This window comes from Carassius carassius, chromosome 17 (assembly GCF_963082965.1).
Source record: "Carassius carassius chromosome 17, fCarCar2.1, whole genome shotgun sequence".
NCBI classification, from domain to species: Eukaryota; Metazoa; Chordata; class Actinopteri; order Cypriniformes; family Cyprinidae; genus Carassius; species Carassius carassius.
The window spans coordinates 14297561-14309893 of NC_081771.1; the positions used below are offsets into that span (position 1 = coordinate 14297561).

A 12333-nucleotide genomic window follows, 5' to 3' on the forward strand; every position below is an offset into this window, starting at 1 on the left:
AAGTTCGTTTTTACAGTGTTGTTCTAATGTAAATAGTTGGCTTTCCATTAGAATGTAGTGCACCACAAGAAGTATGTCATGAAAGAATAGACACACTCAAAGGATCACGTGCCAGTCCTCGTCTCATGTCTTGATTAGCGGAAATAACACGTCCCTTTAGAGGTGTGAGAGATAGGGAGTCTGCACCTTCATTTAGCACACTTGGCAAAAGTAGTCCACAACATGCCTTGCAATTGCTCAAGCAATCCTCAGCTCATCTGGCAGACGAGAAAAGAACAGCTCTGCTAAAATAGAAACTAGAGTAATTTTACTTTCTGGATAAGAGCACTGCAGAGAGAGAGAGAGAATTATGACTTGCAGAATTTGGAGGCAAGGCAAAAAAATCACAATATTTTGTCCACTGTTACTTTTTTTAAAGTATTGACTCATACCGACAAATAATTAATCACTATACTGGCTGATAACCAATATTTTCATGATATATTGTAAATCCCTAAATTATAGTATGGTTGATCTAGAGGGGTTTGGAGGGAATAAGTGAGTGTGAGAGAAATGATAATTACTCATAGTCCAGGCATGTTGACCATGTCATCAGACCATAAGTAACACTGGACTAAGAAAACAGAAGGGCTGAAGGCTAACCAGATCCTAGCAAACACAACCCAGACTCTAATGTCTGCAACACTGTGTGTGTGTTTGTGTGTGCTTGAGTGAGAGACAACAGTGGTTTGCTGTCATTCATCTTTCATTACGACACCAATATGTTTTCACTCAAAAAACAGAACATATCAGATAGCCTTTATTATGTACAAATACCAATATATTAAATATAAGTAAAATAAAGTTGTGATTTTGCAGACTTCCTAAAATTATTTATTATACATATTATCATTTTAGATGGTATATTTATCTGAAGAAAACACAATAAGTGTTGAAATTCAGTGTTTTCATTTGCCTAAACATAATGACTTTCTTTTTTATTTCATCAGTATCTTTTATATCTAATTAATGAACTTATTTATTATTTCATTATTTATGTTACTATCTTATATAAGACTAATTTTATGATTTTAAACCCTTCATTATTGTAATTTTTTAAAACCCTTTTTTTTTTTAGCTCTAGGTGCATTTATCTTGAACAGACATCAGCACACTCAAGTGCTTGAATGTTGGTAAAGTGCCACATGTCACGTGGATGGCTTATAATGATTTTATGTGTGAACCTGGATTAGACAGCTTTTGGGGTTTGTGCTGTTTAAATGATTTTTCCATTGCTACAGGTACTTAAAGGATTAATTTACCCAAAAATTCTGTCATTAATTATTCACCCTCATTTCTGTCCAAACCCGTAAGACCTCCGTTCATCTTCGGAACAAATTAAGATATTTTTTAAGCTTTCCGAGAGCTCTCTGACCCTCTCATAGACAGCAAGGGTCCTTACATGATCAACGTCCAGAAACGTAGCAAGGAGATCGGTAAAATAATCCTTGTGACTTCAGGTCTGTAATATTGAAGTAGAAGTAGAAACTTCAACTGTAATATTACGAAGCTACGAGAATACTTTTTGTGTGCCAAAATAAAAAAAAAAACAACTTTATTCAACAATTTCATCTCCTCCGTATCAACCTAGCGCCATTTTGGAGAGTGTCCACTGAACGCAAACAGCGTATGTTGTTCTGTGGCAGCTGCACCATGTGGATATGTTTTCGACATGGTTTGAGCTTTGATTTCAATTAAAACAACGTATCCGTGTGGTGCAGCTGACACAGAACAACATATGCTGTTTGCATATTGTAATATTTGTAATATTTTTTATTTTTTTGGGGGTGGGAGGGTTATTTTAACGATCTCCTTGCTACGTTTCCGGATGTTGATCGTGTAAGGACCCTTGCTGTCTATGAGAGGGTCAGAGAGCTGTCGGAACGCATCAAAAATATCTTCATTTGTGTTCCGAAGATGAAGGGAGGTCTTACGGGTTTGGAACGACATGAGGGTGAGTAATTAATGACAGAATTTTTATTTCTGGGTGAACTAACCCTTTAAGCCAAGAATATTCTCTGTTTATGCTCCTTGGGAGACTGGGTTTAAAAATGAAGGTGGCTGGCATTTTCCTGATGAAAATGACGTTCTTATATAAACTATGAACTCATAAGACTGAACAAAGCCTTGTGCTTAAGCCACGTACAATCATGGCATTCAATTTATTAAGCACCAAACATGGCCAAACACTGTAATACAATGATTCACCAAAACCCTCATTCTCAGACTCTGTTTAAGTGATTTTGCGGTCAGAAAGCCACTTTTCTCCACCGTGCATAGCAATATTGATATATTGTTGTTCCTTCTCTGGTAAATTGGAGTTAAAATGTATCTTCTGTCTCGTATAACATGGGCTTCTCATGCAGTCACAGTCTGTATCCCGCCTCACTAAATCACGTCCGACCTGTGGCGTTCGGGTTCTGCTGGTTTACCCCGCCAAAGTCTGTATCCGCACATCCTGCAGGTCAACCTTCAGCTCACGTTGTAAATTTAGCTCGCCTCCTTTAAGAACAAAGCTCTATGAGGCCTGGAGACATTTAGATTGGCTATGAATACAGGCGTGCTGTGCACTGGAGAAGAAAGCCTGTGTTGAAACAGAGGGGCTAAAATGCAACTGTAGACATGTGTCGAGGCCAAGACACTCGAGACAAGAGGTGAGAAAAAGTGCATGACGCATGACTGAGTAACATAAATATATGTATATAGTTTTCTTAAGAGTTGTTTTTGTTTGACACGAATATCTCTGTGTCATCTGTACACTGTATTCAGGCTTTATTTGATTTTATTGGATCGGGTACTGCATACAAAGTGCGTGCCTCTCGTGTTTGGACTATCTTTTCCCTAGTGCTTCAGTTAGAACTCTACGGACCATTTTACTATAATAGGCTTGAGCACAGAGAACTGAAACACTGCTTAAATTGTTTGTATATGTGTGTTGTAATTAAATTTGAGTTAAAATGACAGAGAATTATGAGTAGCATGCTTCTTTTAGATACAGTACCAAGAAAGCTGTTCCTCATGGTTACGCTGTGCTGTTCTACAACTGTGCAGCCAAGTAAATTTTTTGCACGTTTTTTGTAAGTATAGGTCAAAGAACAAGTGGGTCAAAAGGGCGATGTTAACAGAACACGTACAACATACTTCATCAGTGGTCTAGAAGTAGTCTCTTCTTTGAATTTATTGCATACTACACTCTAAAAAATATATTAATTGATGTCAATTTAAACAAAGCGTATTAAATGTTTCGAAAGAAAATACTATTTGAGTCTTTTTACTTGATGTTTAATTCAGTTTTTATTTGTCGATTGTAATTACTTGAGAAATTTACTAGCAATTTCTGAGTGATTTTCTTTTTCATTTTTAAAGTACAGGAATTTATATGCAGTGTATGCTTTTACTTGCCTAAAAATATGCTCTTATGTCCTTAAAATATAAAACTAGTTTTTCTTAAAGGGTTAGTTCACCCAGATAGCAAAATTATGTAATTAATAACTTACCCTCATGTTGTTTCAAACCCGTAAGACCTCCGTTTATCTTTGGAACACAGTTTAAGATATTTTAGATTTAGTCAGAGAGCTCTCAGTCCCTCCATTGAAGCTGTGTGTACGGTATACTGTCCATGTCCAGAAAGGTAAGAAAAACATCTTCAAAGTAGTCCATGTGACATCAGAGGGTCAGTTAAAAAAAAATTTGAAGCATCGGAAATACATTTTGGTCCAAAAATAGCAAAAACTACGACTTTATTCAGCATTGTCTTCTCTTCCGTGTCTATTGTGTGAGAGAGTTCAAAACAAAGCAGTCTGGATATCCGGTTCGTGAACGAATCATTCAGTTCACCAAATCGAACTGAATCATTTTAAATGGTTCGCATCTCTAATACGCATTAATCCACAAAATACTTAAGCTTTTAACTTTTTTAATGTGGCTGACACTTCCTCTGAGTTCAAACAAACCAATATCCTGGAGTAATGCATGCACTCAAACAGTACACTGACTGAACTGCTGTGAAGAGAGAACTGAAGATGAGCACCGAGCCGAGCCAGATAAGAAGAACCGAGGAGCTGATGATACTGCGCATGTGTGATTCAGCGTGAAGCAGACTGACATACAGAGTGCCTGAACCGAACTGATTCTTTTGGTGATTGATTCTGAACTGATTCTGTGCTAGTGTTATGAGTGCAGGTAAACCGAAGGCTTGAATCAAGGGCAATCATAGCAAATGACGCCATTACGTCGAGCGCAAAAGAACCAGTGAACCGTTTTCTGCAACCGGTTTATTGAATCTAACTGTCCGAAAGAACTACTGGTGATCCGAAAACTGATGCAACCGGTTCTTGACTAGTGAACGAGTCAGTCTTTTGTTCGTTATCTGACTCGGCTCGGTGTTCATCTTCAGTTCTCTCTTCACAGCAGTTCAGTCAGTGTACTGTTTGAGTGCATGCATTACTCCAGGATATTGGTTTGTTTGAACTCAGAGGGAGTAACAGCCACGTTAAAAAAATTAACAGCTTAAGTAATTTGTGGATTAATGCGTATTAGAGGTGCGAACCGTTTAAAATGATTCAGTTCGATTTGGTGAACTGAATGATTTTTTCGCGAACCGGATATCCAGACTGCTTTGTTTTGAACTCTCTCACACAACAGACACGGAAGAGAAGACAATGCTGAATAAAGTCGTAGTTTTTGCTATTTTTGGACCAAAATGTATTTTCGATGCTTCAAAAAATTCTAACTGACCCTCTGATGTCACATGGACTACTTTGAAGATGTTTTTCTTATCTTTCTGGACATGGACAGTAAACCGTACACACAGCTTCAATGGAGGGATTGAGAGCTCTCGGACTAAATCTAAAATATCTTAAACTGTGTTCCAAAGATAAACGGAGGTCTTACAGGTTTGAAACAACATGAGGGTAAGTTATTAATTACATAATTTTGCTATCTGGGTGGAACTAACCCTTTAAAGCTGTTAACATCAGGGTTAAATTAGTATTTGGGTCAAAGACGTTAAGATGTCCGCATCAAAAGAAATGTACAAAAGTGATTTTGTGTCCATAGAAAGCACATTAAAGGGGGGGTGAAATGCTATTTCATGCATACTGAGTTTTTTACACTGTTAAAGAGTTGGATTCCCATGCTAAACATGGACAAAGTTTCAAAAATTAAGTTGTACGTTTGAAGGAGTATTTTTGTTCCAAAAATACTCCTTCCGGTTTGTCACAAGTTTCGGAAAGTTTTTTTCAAGTATGGGTCTGTGTGACGTTAGATGGAGCGGAATTTCCTTATATGGGTCCTAAGGGCACTTCTGCCGGAAGAGCATGCGCTCCCGTAGAGCAGAGCGGAGCAGAGACATTCACTGATCAGAGCGAGAGTGTCGCGAAATGTCACAAAAGAAGTGTGTTTTTGGTTGCGAGGGCAAGACAACCCTGCACAGATTACCAAAAAAAAAAAAAAACATTAAGGGACCAGTGGACGGAGTTTATTTTTACAGAGCATCGACGGAGTTGAGCAAGTGTTTTTGTTTGTTCCCTGCAATTCGAAGATGCTTGTTTTACAAACAAGGCCCAGTTTGACGCCAGATTTGCATATCGTTTATTTCTTAAGGATGATGCAATCCCAACGAAAAAGGGTCATGACCGTGTGTTGGAACCACAGGCGGTGAGTAAAACTGCTTCAAATATCTCTGTGTTGTTAACTTAGCTATCGGCGCGTAAGCACATCAAGTAAACCTTGTACACCTTTAAAGAAAAAAAAAAGACGACAAAGTGGAACTTAGTCATTTTCCAAAACCGCTAAGCAAATATATACAGTTTCAATACATACCACATAGAGACGTCCTGCTGTAGTCATTGCTGCTGCTGCTCTCGTTCAGTTTCAGCCTCGTGATCTGATTCTGGATCATAAATAAACGGCTGAATCTGACTGTTAGCCATGGTTTGTTTTGGATGATGGTTTTTTTTTCCTCACGGTAATGTCACAACTTCCAAACGCTCTCAACGCAAAAGCCTACTCGCGCTCGTGATTCTTTAGCTCCGCCCACACGTCACGCCTCCAGACGCTCTTGTTTTTCCGAAAAAAATCGGCACAGACTATTTTTCTCTTATAAATATAATAAAACTAAAGACTTTTTGGAGATACGAAGGATGCAGTACTACTCTTTAGGTACTCAAGATTAACAGGAGATTGAGTGAAAATGAGCATTTCACCCCCCCTTTAAATGTAAGTAAAATGTCTACTTTTAAGGTTTCAAATACGTTTTTGGAGAATAAAATGTCAAAATTTGGTTGAAATAATGTTACATTGTCATTCAGTGTAATACAATATTTATGCAAAAATTCAAACAACATGCTTATTCTGACGTGTACATATTAAAATATCTAAAAGAATAATGGAGCATACTAAATTTTATTGTGTTTTAAATTAGTACAAAATTCTTACTGACAAATGGGCAAAACTTAGGATAGTGGCAAATGTGAAAAATGTAAAATTACAACTCATTAGTATTTGGGGTGAAAGTAATTAGTCTTTTAATATGTCATAAATTGATTTTTGTTGTAAATATGCCTGACAAGATTGATACATTGACATTTTATTGTGTGCCTTCTGTAAATCAGGGGGAAATGTATGATATTTATTTTTTTCTCAGAAAAACAAAAACAAAATTGCAATTAAAAAACAGAAAACTTTTTGCATTTTTTGGGGGGGGGGAACTACAACAGTTTAAAGCAGTATTGCACTTTTTTTTTACGCTTAAACACTTTTTCGTCTTTGACCCATTTACAAGTTAATATAAAGTCATTCCATGTGTATGTGATTGTTCTGTGTTGCAGTGAGTAAAGAAGAGTGTTGTATCATTAGGAACCAAAAGTAGTTATTGTATTTGTTTTGTACAGTTTATTTAGTTTTACTTTTATTCTCAATCATATTAGAAAGAAATATCTCCAATGAGATTTTTCTCAGCTACCACGTCTAAAAAGGTAATCCCTCTAACTTTGCTCAGATGAACTTGTTCTGCAGTCAAAACTCAGAATTTCAGCTTGAAATCAAACCATTCTAGATTATTCCAAAAAGACAAAGTTATTGATGTTTGTTATCCATATTAAGTTTCATAGCTGTTATACTGAGTATGTTTACAATTACAATACTTCTTCAAAGGAGCTTTGAAGGAGAAAAGTCTGAGACAAACTCGTTGGCAATATACAACATCTCCCTTTTAGCATTAAGCATTAACATTTCCCTTTGAGATGTCATACACTGTAATGTTTTCCTCCTCTGCACCTCTACCTGTCACTGCACAAATGCACAGATTTTCAAAGTATCAGCTCTTATTTTCCATAAGTCTCCGCCTCCTCTGAAAAATATTTAGCTTTCCTGTCAACAGCGACTTTGAAGGAGTCTGAGAAAAGGGCCTGCTGGAGCAGTCATTATTGTCTTCAATGAGGCAGATTTAGGGAGAGTTTCTGTTAGTGCTGTCTGGGTTGTCTGCATACCGCTTACCCAAAATTCCTCTGAGGACGGCCCAAATAGCATTGTCTCCCGATGCCTTTGGGACCCACTGATTTGAAACAAATGGAGCACATGAATGGAGGTTCTTGTTGTGGGTACAAGTGTGTAATGAGGAGAAAAAAAACAAGAGAGTTGACAGAGAAAGCTTGGTAGTTGTCAGAATGTTAATTGTGTGCTGTATAAATGTGTGAAGCCACATTGTTTTTACTTTGTACAAAATCCTGTGAGACTAAATTCATCTGTATAGTCTCCAGGGCTGCATTGTCTTTGCTCTGCTCTGCTCTGTGGCACCCTACCTGGGTTTTGCTATGTTACGTGATCCCCCCCGCCCCACCCCTCCTCCTCTTGTGGATATCGATCTTGGAGCTTGAAGGGGGACAAAAGCAGTCTTTGGTTGGGTGACTGGTGGGCAGGCTGGAGGTGGTGCCAGCTGTCAGTCAAGAGCCAGCGTGATGAATGCAGGTGGTGCCGATTCATAGATCAGACGTTGGAGGAGTGTTGTAAGAGGACAGGAATAGTGATTCTTATCACAAGCCCTCATCTCCACCTTGTGTGTGATCTTCTCATGGCTGGTTATGTTTACTGATAACAATTCCAGAGGGTGAACAAAGCTTAACATATGTTGGTAAAACCCATCTTTTGATTTTCTGTCAGTATTCATATATCAGTTTTACTTTTTATTATAATGGACTTTTTATCAATTTTCAAAAACCTTGTAGTTCCCTTAATGAACCCCAGTTAAGGAAACCCTGCCTTAAAAAAAATCACCTCAAAAAAATTTTTTTTTTTAAATTACCCCAAAACATTATTACTCATGATATTCAAAACCAATACTTTTTGTTCTTCCATTAGACAAAAGGAAACATTTCGTTTGTTTGCTTTCCCCCAATCAACTGCAATGAATTGGGATTGAAGCTCTAAGCCTTGAAAAAAGGACACAAATGCATTGTAAATGTGCCATAAAAAGTAGTCCATGTGACTTTTGTGTATCTTCTGGAACGGTGTAAATTGAAAAAAAATTTAAAACCTTTCCTAGCTCTCCTTGGCTCATTTATGAGGGCAGTACAGTAACAATGTCCAATTTGTGATTGAGTCATTCTTTTGAGTCAAATCTTTTCAATATTGGTTAATATCAGTCTGAATGTTTAATTCATAAATTGGACAGATTTGGTTCTCAAAGTTCTCACTGATTCCAACAAAGAGGATGATTGTTTTACAAAGCTATGATATAACTTCTGAAGAAGTTGTATGGACTACTTTAATTACACCTTTTTATTAATTTTGAAGCTTCATTAATTGTAACTGCATGGAAAAGATTGACCAGCACAGTTATCAGAATTTTAATATTTCTTCCAATGGAGAAAAAAAGTCTCACAGGTTTGGAATATGATGTTGAGAGATAACTGGATTTTCTTTATTGGGTGAACTATCCCTGTAAACAGTTCCTTACTCTCTCATCCATGTGCATCGGTGTATTATATCAAAAGCTCTGACATTCCTCGATGCATTTTGGCCAGGATAAACAGAACTGTTTTGAACGGTTCTTCTCAGTAGGCGAGCTCTATGGGTATGGATTGTTAATATGAACTGGAATTCACTGTAGTCCATCAGATCCCAGCATTTTCTGAACATTTCCTCTACTCAGATGTATGGATGAATAGAGGCCAGGCCACAAGGTCTTTTTTTTCAGAATCTCATAAGTTTCTTGTCATTCAAAAGAAAGGCTACAAGGCAATGGCAGTTGAGTAAATTTTCTTGTGCTGGGTTCAGTGATACAAACAGTGTTATTCATCACTGACTTCCAGTCATACACAAGAGCCTGAGCCTGCTGGCAGCTGCTGAGAGGAGATGGATGTGGTATGTTATTGATGGTGACGTAGGAGTTTTTCTTGCAGACGGAACCTCCTGCTCGTGTCCATGTGTTTGCCCACTTCAGAGACACACCTTTGGGACCCAGACATGTGCCTGGATCTTTTTGGGTAACACGTAAAGCTTTGCTTTTACTACACAAGCCACCGTGGCTAATGTTAACTTTCACCATGGCTAATAACATCACGCCGAGTGTCGTAAGGCTTTTAATAGGGACTCAGTAGCATATGGGGTGATTTGGATTTCTAGAGAGTGGAGCATTGAGATCTGAATCCAGGTTAACTTCAGCTTTCTAGAAAATGATTATTTATTCATTAGTGAACCCCAAACATTTTGCGGGACTGTTATTCATTTGTTTAGTCTAAACAGTCATGGGGCCAGCTGCAGAACTTAGCATTGAAGAACGCCTTCTGAAGAACGTTATCTGAATTCAATTAAAAATATATAGACGCACACAATGAAACTTGGTCAATACCCAATAAGATGTTACGATAATAATAATAAATAAATAACCATACGGTATTAAGAATATATACTAATATGAATATTTATAGCTTGTTGTCGAAAATAATTGTAATATTTCCCATGTGTATCCAAAGCTGAAAGGCATGATTTATGGTGTTATATTTCATAACAACATCTGAAATTAGTTTACTGTGTATTTCCGAGTGATATTACAAAAGTTTGCTTAAAAAATCGAGTAATTAAGTTAACTAATTTCATGCATGAATTCACAGTAATGCAGTTACATGCACATAGCAATTTATTTTAACACACAAAGGCTCAATATGTGCTATTAAATAAAAAAAGTAAGCAAAATTCAAGTTTGATTTTTAAATGTATACTAAATTAGGTTGTAAACGGATTCATATCAATGTGTATGTTTACGTAAAGGGTTAAATTTGAAATTTGTCAATGCATTTTTAATCCTTTTAAATTAACTTGTCTTGAATAAGTGAAAAAAAAGATCCTATACAGTTAAATATCCAACATTGACCGCTAAATATCCAGTATTGACTGATCAGTAATGTCAGTCAAAAACAGATATCATAATATATCCCAGTCCTAGTAAAATAGCTTCAGCTTGGGAAGTTTTACTTTACATTTGTAAAGTGTCAGTTGAGAAGTGTTAATTCCAAATCTCTCAGATGAATTTGGAATGCCATTTATTCTTAAGTAACTAAATAAATGAAAAGATCATGTTAGGAGTATTAGAATGAATTGGAGACAAGCTAGCACAGCGCTGTTTTCACTCTCTCACAAACACAAAGCTGTTGAGTGATTGTGTGCCATGTGAGAGACATTTCAGATGTTTATATAAGTACTGAACAGGCCCAGCTGCTCACATCTGGATCTGTGGTGATGCTCAGTTGGGAAAAGAGAAGAAACCGCTCTGTTCCTCTGCACATCTTAAGCGGTATTCCGACAATAAACAGATCAATTGAAGAGAATAGCTCTTACACCTACAGAGAATTCACCCATGTCAGAAGTTCTTCCTTGGCGCTACTTGGGCCAAGGAAATAAAACAAAGGAAATAAACATATGCCGTTTCCCTTTTTATTCTTTATTTTAGTGTGTGGCCTTCAAACCGCTGACCCCAAATTTTATGTATCCATCTTAATTTAAATCGTTTTAGCAAATTCATCCTCTGCTATACCAAAAGTGGATCTACATATCCAGTGCCCTTCTTCCTTCCCTGTTTGCCACAGATTTTCCAGCTAGTGACAGATGACCGCAAAAGACTGTGTGCACTCTAATGTTTTTCAGGCACAGTAACATGATGCACAATCTACAACAAAACAAAACAGTCGTTCAGAAACAAAGGAGGTCACCTCCAGCTCTGGCTGTTTTGTTTGTATGGATGAGAATAGGGCCAGAAGCAAACATTGATCCTCACTGTCCTCCTGAAAGTTTTCCTCAGTTTCCCAGAAACACCATCGTGCAAGTTCTAAAAGCTTCAGTAAACTATATAAAAAATTAACCCTACTGTGGGTAAAAGTCGTTTCTTTGTTTTCAATAATTGTTGGGTTCAGATCATATGTACAACAAATAAGACATTTCAGAATCACACAAGATCTTAATATTAACTGAATACAGACTGCTGTGCTCCTCATCTCTAACCATACTTAAAAATTGTGTTGGTGTACATTCTCTTAGGAAATTTTATTTTACTCTGCAAACACTTTTGAAGACAGTTTTAAGTCAAACATGGATAATTTTTCAGTTTTTGTCTAATGTAAACTTTAAAAACCTCTTTTGTGGCATTTCAACTTGTTACTCACCAAAGAAGTCACCCAGCCAAAGCCAAAGACAGCATGGCGTTAAAACACCAACAAACCAACTGACTAAAAGCTTTAGCATGGCGTTACCTTTTATTTGAATGTGTTTCAGCTTTGCAACTGGCATATGTTATGGTTTGCAAGTAAGGGAATGACATTTGCGTTTTCTTTCAAAGACACCAACTCTTTGGACCTCTTGAGTTGTATGTATTTGAAACAAATATGCTTATGATTATTGAGGACAGTGTGTAATGTAAGCAATGATTTTCATTCACATGCCTTCCAGTTATCTCTGGGTCTTCATTTGGTCTTTCAAAATATTGTGGCTTGGTTTCAAAATTCAGAGTGGCACGATTTCAAAAAGTCCTTACAGTCTGATTGTCAGGACGTGAGGAGCCACAGGATACATGTGGGCAACACATGAGGAAATGATGCGATGGTTCTGTGAAATCAGATCATATTAAATGACCGGGCAGCTTCGATCTTCTGTGAAACTTTTACGGCTTTATATTAACCGTTCAAGCTGCTTGAGATTGTTTTTCAAAACAAGTATAATTGCCATCGCAGCTTAATCAAATGCAGGCCAGATCAGAGGCTGAAACCATAGGAGTGCACCTACTCTGAGTGTGTGTGCGGCAGA

The 12333-nt window shown here is 37.2% G+C and overlaps 1 protein-coding gene and 1 long non-coding RNA gene across 2 annotated transcripts in view; one reads left to right on the top strand and one right to left on the bottom strand.

Annotated features, from left to right (window-relative positions):
- ror1 (receptor tyrosine kinase-like orphan receptor 1) overlaps window positions 1-12333 on the top strand; it is a 139163-nt gene that overhangs the window by 21911 nt on the left and 104919 nt on the right. The window lies entirely within an intron of this gene.
- The window catches only part of LOC132161174 (uncharacterized), a 410674-nt gene continuing 403446 nt past the window's right edge, over window positions 5106-12333 (bottom strand). Inside the window, exon 2 of the long non-coding RNA XR_009438105.1 lies at window positions 5106-6250. This is a non-coding gene — a long non-coding RNA (uncharacterized LOC132161174). The remainder of the gene's footprint in view (window positions 6251-12333) is intronic.